Here is a 15253-nt window from a genome sequence, read left to right as displayed (position 1 = left end):
CTAAGTAAGGCAGCCTGCTGGTAGAAGCCAGCCGGGGCTAGGCTAGGGCCTGTTCAGATGGACCTCCCAAGTCAAGAGAAACTCAGCGGCTCCAGCAGATGCTCAAGGGAGGCTGACGGAGAAAGGAGGATGAGCAAGCGTTAGTGTATGAAGCAAAGTGGGCCTTTCCCTTCCTCCCGGGGGTGACGTTTCTTTCCTCCCTCTGAGCTTTTGCTTTTTTGTTGTTGTTTTTTAATAGAGACAGGGTCCCACTATGTTGCCCAGGCTGGTCTTGAACTCCTAGGCTCAAGCCAGCCTCCCACTTGGGCCTCCCAAAGTGCTAGGATTACAGACATGAGCCTCTGTGGCCAGACCCTCTGTGCTTTTGGAAAAGCTCTTCCTTCTACCTGGAGTGCGTTCCACTCTCTTATCTTGCCTAAATGCAGGTTTACCATAGGTATCTCATCTTATGAGAAGCCATCCCTGACCCTTCTCAAGCCTGCCCTCCCATAGCAACTTGAGCAGTCCTCAGTCCTTACCATATACAATATCTTAATTCCTGCCCTGCTGTCTCAAGACTGGCAAAGCACCAGGAAGACAGGAACTGTGTTCCAATTCACCATGGTACCCAGAATCTTCATGCAGTTCTGGCACAAAGCAGCTGCTCAATAAATATTTGCAGAATGGGATGAACTAGGGATTTTATTCCCCTTGTGTGGGAGAAAGATAAAACAAGTTGATATCACAGTTTAAATAAAAGCCACCCACCACCTTCTACAAGATATCCTGTAGTCTGTGAAGCTAGAGCTTCATTTCCTGTGCGTTTTCTAACCACAGAGCCTAACTTTAAACAACAACCCTTCAATATAAAAAAAAATTGAGGTGATGTTCAAAAGCATTGCCAAGTAGCCTGACATTTTATAAAGACTTTCAACAAAAAATAAAAGTTACGGGGTTAGCCCCAAATTCACTAGAAAATCAAATTAACCATAAACTTTCGCCCATTCTCTTTGATCTCTTCCATTCCTAGTTTCTTACTTCTTTTCCTGTCTTTCTTTCTTTTTTTTTTTTTTCTTCCCTGAGATGGAGTCTTACTCTGTCATCCAGGCTAGAGTGCAGTGGGGTGGTCTCAGCTCACTGCAACCTCTACCTCCCAGGTTCAGACGATTCTCTTGCCTCAGCCTCCCAAGTAGCTGGGATTACAGGCGAGCGCCACCACGCCCAGCTAATTTTTGTATTTTAGTAGAGACGGGTTTTCACCATGTTGGCCAAGCTGGTCTTGAACTCCTGACCTCAAGTGATGTGCCCACCTCAGCCTCCCAAAGTGCTGGGAATACAGGCATGAGAGACTGCACCCAGCCTCCGGTTTCTCACTTCTAAAGGTCAGGAAAACAATGCCTCCTTTTCCCTCCCACCACAGACACATGAGCTAGTGGCTCTGCATGTGTTAAATGATAAGGAAGCGCCTGAATCCACAGGTTTCTTCCAGACCCTCTGGTGGCTTCCAGATAAAACTCCATTCAATCAATCAAGATGGACGGTGTGGAGTTACTGCTCCCAGGCAGGTGGCTCCAATCACATCGAGACCCCTAGGCTCCTATTACAGAAAGGCCATTAGGGCCAACCCCAGAAAGGCTGGGCTTAAGAAGACTAGTTGCTAGAGAAGAGTAAGCACATCTCTCCCGTCTCTGCAGCCTACCCTGCATTCTGTGTCTTAAAGCACAGAGAGCAATTGAAATGCAATGAGAAAGAGACAGGACTAGGCTGAGGAGGAAGGAATACATTTCTGATGAGGAGAATCAGGGCTCACCTTTTATTGCCATATTTGGCATACACTTTGACCTGGAGAATTTCCTTAACTGCCTTGATTCCGCCTACTCATCCTTCCTCCACCACTCAAAGTTGGTCCCACTTGGGGTCCTTCCCTAGCTCTCCCAGGCATCACTAGTCACCCCTCCTGTGCTGTCCTTTAGCACAACATATGCAACCCTGGTCCCTGGCACTCACTGTGTCTTGTGGCTGCTCTCAGCACACCAGTCTCTTACCCTAGACTCTGAGCTCCCCACCTGATCTCTACATTCCTGAGGCCTGGCACCCAGTGGTGGTCACTCGGCCTCTACGCAGTGAATGGTTGCTAATCCTCTTACTGCCACCAGACCAGGTGAACCAGAAAGGAAACGGACAACAAGACATTTTCATCTCTAAATCATGACCATGGGGGATGGAAGACCCCTTAAGAGGTCATCAAATTGATTTCCCTCATTGAGGGAGACTGGTGAATACCTGGTGGGACCCACTCAGGTCCCCTCTGACTCTGGTCCTCAGCATAATTGTGCCCAATGCTATCTTGTCTACTCTTAGCTAATTCCACCTGCCTGTCTGTGAAACTTACTGAATAATTGTATTTTTTGGGGGTGGGGGGGTACTGAGTCTAACTTTATTGCCCAGGCCCGAGTGCAGTGGCACCATTTCGGCTCACTGAAACCTCCACCTCCCAAGTTCAAGAGATTCTCCTGCCTCAGACTCCCAAGTAGTTGGGATTACCGGGGTGGGCTGCCAAACCTGGCTTGTTTCTGTATTTTTAGTAGAGATGGGGTTTCATCATGTTGGTCAGACTGGCCTCAAACTCCTGACCTCAACTGATGTGCCTGTCTTGGCCTCCCAAAGTGCCAGGATTACAGGCATGAGCCACTGCGTCCGGCCCTAATAATTGTATTTTTATAATCTTTTTATTACCCAAACAATATGGAAATTTTTAAACACATATAAAAGTAAAGAGAAAATTAGAAAATTAGAATAAACCCCCCCATGTACCCAGCACCCAGCTTCAGCAATGACACACACAACCAATCGTGTTTTATTTATAGTCACTGGATCATTTTGAAGCAAATTCCAGCCTCCTGTCAAAGACACACTTTTTTACTTGAATTGCATTTGTAGGAAGAACAAAAATTAATTTAAATTAGGAGGAACCTCTCTCCAGGGTCACTTCCCAATAAGTGGGCCTTTTGCTTTTGTTTGGTTTTTGGTTGGGGGTAGAAAATCCTTGAAATCACCTCAGGTACTCCTTCTAATACGCATACTGATTTTTTACTTTTTCGTAGGCAAATGCGTAATGGATGAATGTCAAAAAGCCAGAAATAAGGCAGCAAGTACTGCACAGAATGTCGGCATTGACTTTGCAAAGACCAGAGCCTCTGGGTTCTTCCTCGAACAAAGATACACAAAAGGTTGGAGCAGCCAAATGGGCCAACCCCTGGAGTGCCTTTTTCTTTTGTGTTAAAAAGTTGCATTCCTTGCAGACCCAGCCTACTCCCCCAGCCCCTCAAGTCTCTCCCTCCCTCCCACCCACAAGCACACGTCCAGCAGAAGGGACACCTCTGCACACCCACTGGCTGCCTACATTCATTCGCCTGCCACCGCCCGGTTTTGGCAGTTGTTTTCCAAACCAGCCGAGGAACTGAGAACCCAAGGACCAGAAAGCTCTTTTTGCTCCCCAGAGGCTTAAATCTGTGTCTCCTAGAGGGATCACCACGGAATAAATCAAAATATACAAACCACATTCCTTCAATGCGCGAAGGCATTTCTTTGGGGGTGTCAGGTTAAGAAGTGTTCAAGAACACTGCAGAATGGCCAATGCTGTTTGTGCTGATGATTATTAACTCTGTTTATATGCTGAAAGGCCCATATTGGGGAAACTTTTCTGCCCACGCAACACTGCACTGCTCAGGTGTCACTCCTGTCAATCTCAAGCATGCAGTATGCTTATACGTGGGGAACTGCGTGAAGCATAAGGAAAGACTAGAAAGGGCTCTACAAGCCCTGTGTTCTTATCAACCTTGCTAGTTTTCTCCAAAGGCATCTCTGACTCCTTGCTTTTATTTTCCTTATGCCAGGAACAGTCTTAATTTTCTATTTCCCAAATACTGTTCCCTTTTCAGCCTTTAATGTCCAGTTTTTAGGCCATTTTTCTAGGGAGATATCTGCCATTGGTAGAAGGAGGCATTGGATTTATATCAGTCCCGGGTGTGACTAGGGCATCATAAGGCAGAAATGAAAACAGTGGAACTAGAAGCAGCTTGGATACTCCAGAGCACAACCTCCTCTTTTTATAAGAGAGCAAATAAGAACAATAACTGGTAATACTTACTGCATGCTTAATATGGGTCAAGAAGTGTTTTAAAAGCTTGCCATGTGTTTTCTTATTCATTTACTCACTCTACAGTTATTGAGGTAGAGACTTCTAAAACTTACCCATCTCTGGAAAAAAAAGCTTTCCTCTTTTTGCAAACACCCAGAAGGATTATACTCCCCACCCCTATTGCTGTTAGACAGAGCCATATTCCTAGATCCAGCCAGGGACTTGAAGGCAAAAATGAAACGTCATTCCTGAGCTGAAACACTTCATTGTTGGGACTTAATGAACTGTGAGGGATTGGGCTGTGGATCATCCGTTGCACTGCTCTGGAACTTAGGAGAAGGAAACCAAATGGGGAGAAATGGGAAGCAAGCCCCAGATTTGTCTTCAGGCAAGCATACCCACAGAACATAATTCAGGAGTGGGAATTTATGGTTGTATTAGTCGGGGAAATTAACATTAGCTGGGTAACAGGCAAACCCCCAAGCTTCAATGTCTTATCATAGTAAGTTAGCAATTTACTCATGTCGGAGCCCATGTCGGTCAGTCTTTTCCGTCTCACAGCTATCCCATCTAGGACTTACAGCTCTCAGATCCCTGAGGCAGGAGAGAAGAGAGATCCAAGAGGCATCCCTTCCTACCTCTGCCGTGGGTGACAGGCCACTAGTTCCTGAGGTCACATGGTCCTTTTGTAACCAAGTACCCTATTTTTCTAAGAAAAAGATAATGAATTATTATTTTTTCCTCTTCTCTTTTCTCTGTTTCCCCCTGATGCCCACTTCCTACTTAGTCCTTTAGAAAGGCAATTGTAGCCGTTTACCTCCTCTTCATCAGGCACTATCTACAGGGCAAGTTCACCTAACGATGTGCTTAGAAGCTCAAGTGGAACTCCCACCTACCAGGTGTTGCCTGAAGAGGCAACAGTGAATCTGCAACCCCGCATGCACACTGCAAAATTTTCTCCCACCTGGAGAGCTTCGAGCACATTTACAGTCTAGTTCTGCCCACGAAGTTCCCAGCAGTCACCAGCTTGGCCACCCAGTAGATTGGCACTAAAATGAATTATGCAGACCTCCACCTGCTTGCTTCCTCCACTGTGTGCCTTTCACGCCGAGACCCCGTCTAAAAGAATCTGCTTTCTGCTCTAAAAATGAAATGGTATCCGTAAGGCAAGAAGCCTGCACTTCTTCCCCTAAGCTAGCTTTGGAATAAAAAGTCATTTTCTTCATAGCAGATCTTGCTCTTATTAATTGAACTCTGCAAGTGGAGAATGACCGAACTTGCATTTTTTATTACATCATACCCTCCCAATGAACTCTTCTCTCCTCCTCTAGGGCCCACACCTCTGTTTTTTGTTCCAGAACATCAGGTCTGGTAAATACATTTCTTCTCCCCATTTGGTTTCCTACTAATATACAGTATTCCTGAAGTAATCCCCTACTTTGGAATTCTCAAAGCCAGAGACTGAGAATGTAGATTCCAGGGCACCACCCTGGGATCACAGCCTGGGACTCCATGTATCATTCCCTTCCTAAAGCACTTCTTGATGTCCACAGATGTTTCAAAACTACTTTAAAGTATGTAGCCAGGTCAGAATAACTTCAGTCACATACTTTTTGATGTATTCATGTACCATCTATACTATTATTTTCTTCAAACTTAACATTTGCCTTTAAATGTCTCACATTTCTATTTCAATAAATTTATTTCTAAAGGAGACTTTTTGTCACTGCCATAAATGAAAAACTGGTACCATTTGCCATAAAAAGAATAGACAAACTCTGGGATATCCATGCGATGGAATATTATTCAGCGCTAAGAAGAAATGTGCTATCAACCACAAAAAGACACCGAGACATGGAGGAAGTTTAAATGCACATTACTAAGTGAAAAAGCCAATCTGAAAAGGCTACACACTGTATGATTCCAACTATATGACATCCTTGAAAAGGCCAAATATTTTGCTGGGAGATTGGGAGGGGAAGTAGGGAGATGAATAGGTGGTAGAGCAGAGGGGATTTTTAGGGCATTACAACCATTCTATATGATGCCATCATGGTGGATACATGTAACTATACCTGTGTCAAAACCCTTAGAATGTGCAATACCAACAGTGAACCTTCATGTAATCTGTGGACTTTGGGTGATAATGATGTGTTAATGTAGGGTCAATTGTAATAAATGTTCCACCCTGGTGAGAGGTTTTTTTTTTTTAGAGATGGAATCTTGCTATGTTTCCCAGACTGGTCTCAAACTCCAGGGCTCAAGTGATCCTCCCACTTCAGCCTCCCAAAGTGCTGGGATTACAGGCATGAGCCACTGTGCTTGGCCAAAGTAGGGAGGTTGATGGTGGGGTAGGACAGGGTACATGAGAACTCTCTGTACTTTCTGTTCAATTTTCCTGTGAACCTGAAATTGCTCTAAAAAAAAAAAAAAAAAAAAAAAAACAAAGCCCATTAAAAAGAAAAAAAAAAAAGAATAGACACATATACAAACAAAACAAGGTGACAAATTCTAGCTAAATATAAGTGTGTGTCCGAAGACTCTGAGTCTAATGCCTTCTCTCTTTGTTTATAAAGCAGACTGAGACCATTAGAAAGGTGTTAAAGACGTATTATCACTATGGTGAGATTTTGTCCTAGACATATCATGAAGCATGAGAGGAAACTGAAAAGGGAACAACATTCTTATTTGGGATCAATGTTATTTAACATCATGTCTACCGGGGGCTGTCTATCCCATCTCAGGCTTTCAGAAACACTAGTCCAGGGAGGACCCTCAATGCAAGTCGCTTGCTGTCGCATATTGGGCAAGTGTTTCCTCTACCACTTCTTCTGCATGCTCGTCTGTATGCATGGTCTGCCCCTGACCTCTAGGGACTCAAAAGTCCAGGAAAGTGTCTTTCTACATAGTTCCTGCCAAGGAGAGAGTGCTGCTTAATAAAGATCTGTCAGGGACATGGATGATGGAGATGAATAAAGACAACTATGTTGGGAGTGAGGGACCCAAGGAAGAGAGGACAGAGTTCAGCTGAGTCAGACAACACAGAGGCCGAAAGTCTGCTAAACAGAGGCTGGGTCAAACACGCATCCCTGATTGTCAAGCACAAAAACTTCTTGGGGTTTACTGTGATGGAAGCATAGCCTTAGACATCTCATTTTTTAAAGACTCCAGTGAGAGAGGGTAGTCGGAAAAGCAACAGTGTGATCTGCGGGCTCCATTCCAGGTCTCTGAGACACACTGGTGGGATGGAGTAAATATCACTCCCATTCAATTAGTAGCTGCTGGGTGCCTAGATCTTTAATGCCTTATGTCAATTCCTGACAAGTGTTCAAACTCAGTATTTTATCTCTTTTATAAACAATAATATCGAGGTCCATGGAAGTTATATAAGTTGCCCAAGACCACTCAGCTGGGCAGGCCCCTAAATGGGAATGAAATCCATGCCTTTTGGCCTTCAAAGCCCATGTTCTTCCCACCATTCTGCAATAGAATAAGGAAATGCAAGAAATAAGACCAAATGGTCTCAAGTCAAGATAATGATCACTATAATCACTAGAACAAGAATCATCACTATTTGTCATTATAGGAACAGAAAATGAGGTTGGATGAGATTGCAAGGGGTCATCCATACCCTGTTGCTTGGCCTTTTAGTGTATATACATAAGTGTGCACACAGGCGTGCACACACACACACAAATACGTCTTCTACCACACACGTTCTAGGGACCAAAGATGGCACCATTAATCTGGAATGAACATGTGTGAGTAGGGAGGGAAAAGGATTAGCACTATGCTAGCCACTGGGGTGGCTTCAAGAGGGTTCTTTCAGAGACATTGATATTGATTCTATTCAACCACATACAAAACCACCTTTCCACAAAAGAAAAATACTTTAATCTGTTCTTCTCAACACCTCTATGGACAGGTCCTGTAGAAATCCTCATGAGTACAATTTGCTGGGTCCAAGACTGGGGTCCTTGTATCCCCCTTGTGGGGCATAAGGTCATTCTTGGATCACAGAGTTGGATAGAACCTACACTTGCAAACTCCCCCCTTTCTTTCTCTGACAATTTGCATCTACCTGGATTTCAAATTGTAACTTACTCAGTTTTGCTCTTTTGTCATGAGACAGTCAGCCCTGGGTATATGCCACCTTTGCCTTTATCAAACAGAGAAGGAGGCATGAAATGTGTTCTATATGCACATGTAAACTCTGGCTTACATATGATATATCTCCAGAGGGGGATGGTATATAGCTTGGGCCATACAGTATTTACATGCCAGCTCCTTTACATCCAGGCTGACTTCCAACTTGGCTTCCTTCCCAGCAAACAAGCAGCAGCTCGCTCATTCCCACACTCCTTTGAGTGTCTCCTCTCCTTCCAACCTCCTCTCCCTCCCCTATCTCACAGGCCACAGCTGGGCTTTTCCAGCATGCCAGCTGGAAAAAGGGGCAGAGAGGAGAAAGACAGAGTCCCAGTCTCTCTCGTTTTTCTCTCCCAGCCTCTTCTAAAATCCATATTTCACAACTTCCTGCCCTGCTGGTCTTAAGTCACTTTCTTGGTAAGCGTGCTCAACTAGAAGCCACACCCAATAAATTGGTCAACTCACCACAGGCTGACACTGGTAAGTGAAGGATTACGCCAAAGTGAACAGTGTGTAGAGAATCTACAAACACTTGATTTGAGAACTGCTCCGCAACTGTCAAGACACAGGCATCTCCCCTCCTCTCATTCCCAGTTCTGTCTGTGAAAGTGAGACAGATGCATTCAACATTATATTCGTGTTTATGCGTGAGCAAGTGCATGCGTGTAAGGTAACTGTATCTGTGAAATAGCCTGTCTCCCTGTGATGGGGTTTTAACATGCTTCTCTCATCTCCCAATAAAGAATTAGAGCCTTGTTAAGAGCCATGAGCGAAGAAAAGGTTCTTGGAGCTTACAATTTAAGTATGACCAGGACTGGCAGAAGTAGGAACTGAAAGCTCACAACTCCTGGAGATAACCAGGCTCCCCCTTTCCCAGGATGGTCTTGTATCCTTGGGCCCATGATGGTATCTGTTGCCTATTGACCATGAAGGACTTGCTCTTCCATCATGGTTTGTGGATGGTGAAGATTTACAATTGCAGCAACAATGTGGCTGGCAACAACTTAGGAAATCTATGAACACTGGACAGAGACTGTTCTTTCCAATCTTTGCTGAAGACATATTTGTAATCTTCATGTAATGCCATGCAACGTGTATGTTGGGGCTAGATGCCCTGAGATGAGATGACCCCTTGAATTGGAGACGGTGAGGGAATCATCTCTTTTTGCTTAGATTAAAAGTCTCCCTGGACCCCAAAATGATCCTATTTATGAATTCCAGGTCCCAAGCACAGAAGGGATCTTGAGGATTATCTAGTCCCAGGTCTCCATAAGAACCCCCTTTTAAGGCAGCCTGTAAGATCTTGGGACAGCCTTGATAGAAAGTTTGTTCTAATAGTGAAACCCAAGTTTATTTCCCTGGAAATTCTATCACTGTCCAAGGTTCTGCCCTGTGGATCCTTTCTGCAGAGCACAACTTTAGCATTTGACACCACTTTTTTCCTAAATGTTCTCTTTTCCCCAGTTCTCCTACCTATGAAGCTGCCCACTGGATGAGCTCCAGAGGCTGGTTCATTCAGTAAATACTCACAGAGCATGAAGCAGGTACCAGGTAGTGGGTTGAGAGCTGATGATTCATAACATACACAGTTCACTTCCTCCAAGGATCTTATAGTCCCTTTGCAGTGCTCCCCTTAGATCGAGGCAAGAGCACCCCTAGCTTTACAGGACCCCACTCTGCTGACCCTTCAGCTGCATCTCTCCCCACAGTGTGGGGAGTCTGAAGGGTCAAGGAACTTTGCCTGTCTTCTGCAATATGCTCCAATTACCCAGAACCCTGGAATTCCTGTCCAGACAGCCATGAACTTATTCCCAGAACCTGCAGGACTCTCTTCCTTGGATCCATAAACTGTTGCCTCTCTAGCCCAAGGGCAGAGATTGAGGCAAACTGCCAACTGTTTGGGGGATGGTATGGACAGAGCTTGGACAAGCCAGCTGGACTGTCCGTACATGTGGGTCCAAGGCTCTTTGGTACAGGAGTCAGCACTGGAAAGAGAATCAGAATGTCCTGTAGACCAAAGGACAGTTATCCCCATTTGGCTAACACAGAATCCAGAGACATCTCAAAGTTCTAAATTCAAACCTGTCTTTCAGGTTGTTTTGAAGCAATATTTTTCAGGAAAGGAGGAGAGAATATATTTTGTTTAGCAGTTTGTTAGCTGGACTTATTACTTTAAATTTTGGCCCATGGTATGTGAACGTCCATTTATACGCCTGCCCTGGGGCCTGTAAATGTTAGGGATGGGTCTCTTCCTTGTGGAGACAGATACTAAAAAACCACACAAAGAAATAGAAAATCAAACCATAGCACAAAAATGACTAAGTACACAATTTAAGTCTCTTCTAAAATGCTCTACTTGAGCTCCATTCCCAAGTTCTCATTGCATCTTAGGGTCTCCAGATGGCCCCAGCCCCATAAGCCATATCTTACTCCCCAACTAACCAAAACACTGACTAGAACATTCCATAGTATTGTTGCCCCTTCTGAATACAGAACTCCAGAGAAGCCAACCCCAGAAAGAAAAAAAAGACAGATGAAGCCTGCTACACTTTTCCAGACACATGTCCTACTTTCCATTAGGGTCAGAACAGGTGGCCTCCCGCCCTAGCTTCTGACTGCCATGGTGGATTTCATCTTTATACTTACCTCTAGGCACTCCACAGCTGCGCAGCAGGGAGGCAGAGTCACCTCTTTTCAAGGTAGCCATGTGTGGAATGCCTGGAGGTTGCTCCACAAAGATAAAATCCACCATGGCAATCCGGTGTGGGGGTGGGGGACAAATCTCTTCTAATTCCGTCTGTCTAACCTCAGCCTTGCAGCCTAAATCTATTCTCATTTGGTCTCCTGCAGCAATAGAGAAGCCTTCTCTAACTAACTGCAGATAAAGTGGCAAATTCTCCCACTTGTCTTTTCGAACAGGCACCCCGCCCACTAGCTGCTTTTAAACATGCATCTCTTTCTTGTACCTGATATTACTGTAATTCACTCAGCCTCACTGTCTGTGTGTTCTTGATCTCTATCAGCCCCTGTGATGTCTGGGTTAGATTGTGACACTCCCAGAGGGCAGGACCACATCTACCCTACGTCTCTGGACCTTGTCCAGTAGAACAGCAGGCAAGAGGTAGGTGTTTAATAAAGAGTTTGATGATGGAAACAGACAAACTGTACTCTGTGCCTAGAGCATTATAAGTCTGCAAGAAACAGTCCACATCCATGCCACAATCATAGTGGCTTCCTGACAGCCTGTGGGTTGGGGCACAGTTTTCCTTTTAAATTTGACAGGAAAAGCACTCTCTTGCATCTAAGATAGTAATAATAACAGTAACAAAACACTATGGTGGCACTGCTCTTATAGTATTGACTGATTTGATGCTCAGAATAATCTTATGACATGGGGACTATTATTTATTATTATCCCAGTTTAACAAAACCAGGAATCCAAGACACAGACAGGCTGTGTAACTTGTTCAGGCCTCCAACCAGGGCCATCTGGCTTCAGAGAGATCGGCTTAACCACCATGGTACATTGTCCGGCAAAGAGGGCTAGTGCAGCTTCAACCAAAAAGGGAGAGTGAGGAGGCTGTGAGCTGGACTCTGGTTCTACAGTCTCATGGGTCCTGACCCTTCTTCAATATAAATGGATGGTAGAGACGAGAGCGGCTACTCAGTAGCTTTCAGCATGGAGCCAAGTAGGTTCTCAAAATAAGTGTTCACACCTATCCCTCTCTTTCCTCCTGTCTTCTCTTCTGTTTTTCCAGTGTGCTAAGCTGGTTCACATTCATGCTTTTGAACTTGCTAGTTCCTCCACCTGAAATGCTCTTGCCCTAGACCTATGCATTGCTGGGCCCTTCTCATCATTTAGATGTCAGCTCAGATGACGTATTCTTAGGAAGATTTTTCCTGATTACCTGATCTAATGTGGTGGTACCTTTCCCACCGCCTCCCTTTCATTTCTTTCTAACTCATTTTCCTTTTAAAATTTCATCACAGCACTTAAATCACCTTATTTACCTACAAGTTTACTTGTCTATTTTTGTGTCTCTACTAGAATGTCAGCTTCAGGAGAGCAGAAATCTCACTGGTTTTGTTCACTTCCAAATATTCATATCTGGAACAGCAACTGGCACACTGTAGGTGCCCCCAAAAATTTGTTAAATCAATGCATACATCAATGAATGGATGCAAAGTCCTTTGTAGACAGGTGCAAAGGTGAAACTAGCTGGATTCTCTTGTTGTTCCTCACCACAAATATTGCAAGCCCTTGGCAGGAAAAGATCAAATATTCATTTTTTGGCAGTCCCTATAGCAGTAGCAGATGACTAGGGGGATGGGGAGAGGGGAGATGGGGGTCTGCTTAATTCCTTTGTTTGGGCAGAGATAAGACCAACACATTCAGTTACTAAGATTGCAGACCACATTTCCTCCAGGGCCATGTGTAGACAATTGCTGGACAGCTCTCTCCCTGAACAGAAACTAAAATACAGAAATTTTAGCTTCTCCTTTCTCCTCCTCCTCCTCCTCCTCCTCCTCCTCCTCCTCCTCCTCCTCCTCCTCCTCCTCCTCCTTCTCCTCCTCCTCCTCCTCTCTGTCCTTCTCTTTCTCTCCCTCTCCTCCTCTGCTGTTTCCTCTGCTGTCTCTATCTCTGTTTCTATCTCTTTCTTCCTTCTCTAGAGTTTCCCTTATCTCCTCTCCTTTGTCTCCTTCATAGAAATGCTATGGGAAAAAAATGAGAAGTGGGAAACTGTGTTCTTCACATCTAATGTAGTACTCACATTGCTCTTATTACTACTATAACACAATCCCATTAAAGCCTCTTGGCTCCTGCACAGATAAAGTAAACCCCTAAAACATAATAATCATATGCAGGAAGTGTTTAATTTGATCCAGTCTTAATGCAGACATTGCCCCCTAATCCTCCCATGTAATAGAGCCCATTCCTTTACTGGTGTTAGCTTTTTTATTTAAAGCCTTATTTATGACACATCATCAAAATAATGAACAAGAAAGGAAAGCTTCTAACCTCTGACCAGATCTTGTATCACATGAGGGTATTTCACAATATTACCAATGATCCTTTTCTTTTTCTTTTTTTCAATAAAATACAGATTTCTGTTATTAAAAACACCTGCTCATTATATATAAATCTCTTCTAAAATATTTTTACACTTGCTCTTTCCTGGACCCTCCCAACACACCTCTGAAGAAAGGAGAGGCATGAAAATGTGTCTCCAAATCACGTAAGTTGGAAAAGAAGCCAGAGGCATAAAGCTATTTGGAGAAGTTCACACAGCAGGGGAAATATTATCCCAGGGAACCTCCAATCCTGCTGTTTTCTAGAGACAAGAGTACTCTTGCCATAAGCCACACTGCCAGCAGCTCCTGTGACATGCTGACCTGAGCCCATATGGGAGACGAAAGAAATGTTTTCGGAATTTAGGAAATAAATAAATGATTGTTTTGGAAAGTATGAAGTACTTGATGAGGGCAAGATCCAGATATCAAAGGGAGGCACCCTCTTGTCTGCCAAGCCACTCTACCCTATAGCTCTGCCACAGGCTGGTGCTGGAAGTGGCGAGAAGGAATGAAGGAAAGGCAATCTAGAGCTTTTTGCCTAACAGGAGTTTTCAACTCTGGACAACACTTTATTAGATACTTAGGTAATCTTAGTCACAAGAAGAAAGAATCCAGCCCCCAGGATCTCAGAGACGTTTATTCACAATGAGATTTATACCATTTTCCCTCATAATGCCAGGCTATAGCTCCAGGCATCACTGGTCCCTAAAGTTATTTATCTATTGAGAGCAAAGAGAAAAAATAAATGAAAATGTGAGCTAAGTCTGCATCTTACAGAACACACCCTCAGCAAGAACCAGAGCCAGTCGAAGCCTAGCATGGCATCCTGCTGCACTGCCATTTGCCCAAGAAGTATCCAGAAGTCTTCCTGCTCTTCAGGAAACTACTGAAGAAGTGGCTTATGGGAACACATAACCTTGCCCAGCTTGCAATTGAATATTCCTTCTCCAGCATCACTAACTGGGTGAGCCTTTCTATCTGGGATTCTTTAGAGTGTTGACACATTCTATGGTTCTTGAAGAATGTACACATGCCATCCAGCATTGCTGACACCAGATTGTAGGTGAACTTGGGAGAGGTGTCTGTGAAAATGTGAATGAATATGGTAGGGAAAACCTGCCAGACTTGGGAAAGCTCTGGTCCATGAGAGAGCTGGCATCCCCTATTCTGGATGGGGAACATTTAAGGGACTTTCTTTTTTTTTTTTTTTTGAGACGGTGTTTCGCTCTTGTTACCCAGGCTGGAGTGCAATGGCGCGATCTCGGCTCACCGCAACCTCCGCCTCCTGGGTTCAGGCAATTCTCCTGCCTCAGCCTCCGGAGTAGCTGGGATTACAGGCACACGCCACCATGCCCAGCTAATTTTTTGCACCTTTAGTAGAGACGGGGTTTCACCATGTTGACCAGGATGGTCTCGATCTCTTGACCTCGTGATCCACCCGCCTTGGCCTCCCAAAGTGCCGGGATTACAGGCTTGAGCCACCGCGCCCGGCCCATTTAAGGGACTTTCTAAGTCAATACACTTTATGTCTGAAAAGAGAAATATTGCAAGCCCTTGGATATTGCAAGCCCTTCCCATTTACCTGCCTGTTTTCAACATAGAAAGATTTGAGTCTGCCAAGAAGTGTCTTAACAAACCATGTAGTCTTGGACTTAGAATCCCTCTCCATTTCCTCCTCAGTCACTAGAACATAATGCTGAGGATGTTAATGCCATATGAAAGGAGGTTGCCCAAAGTGAAAGAACAAGCTTACTGAATTTCAACCTATGAGAACAGGGAAAGAGAACAAGATCTCAGCATACTCTCAGAGAAGGAAGAAGTTGGGATATAGGACTGAAGGTGGGCTGGAGGAAATGTTACTAACAACAAATTAGATAAAAGGATATTTTGGCAACCAGTGTGAATGTACCACCA

The 15253-nt window shown here is 44.4% G+C and overlaps 1 protein-coding gene across 1 annotated transcript in view; it reads right to left on the bottom strand.

Moving 5' to 3' along the window:
* MARCHF4 (membrane associated ring-CH-type finger 4) overlaps positions 1-15253 on the bottom strand; it is a 110493-nt gene that overhangs the window by 93058 nt on the left and 2182 nt on the right. The gene's annotated exons all lie outside the window — the stretch shown is intronic.

The sequence above is a fragment of the Saimiri boliviensis genome, chromosome 5, assembly GCF_048565385.1.
Source record: "Saimiri boliviensis isolate mSaiBol1 chromosome 5, mSaiBol1.pri, whole genome shotgun sequence".
NCBI lineage: Eukaryota > Metazoa > Chordata > Mammalia > Primates > Cebidae > Saimiri > Saimiri boliviensis.
This window is presented reverse-complemented; position numbering and strand designations above follow the sequence as displayed.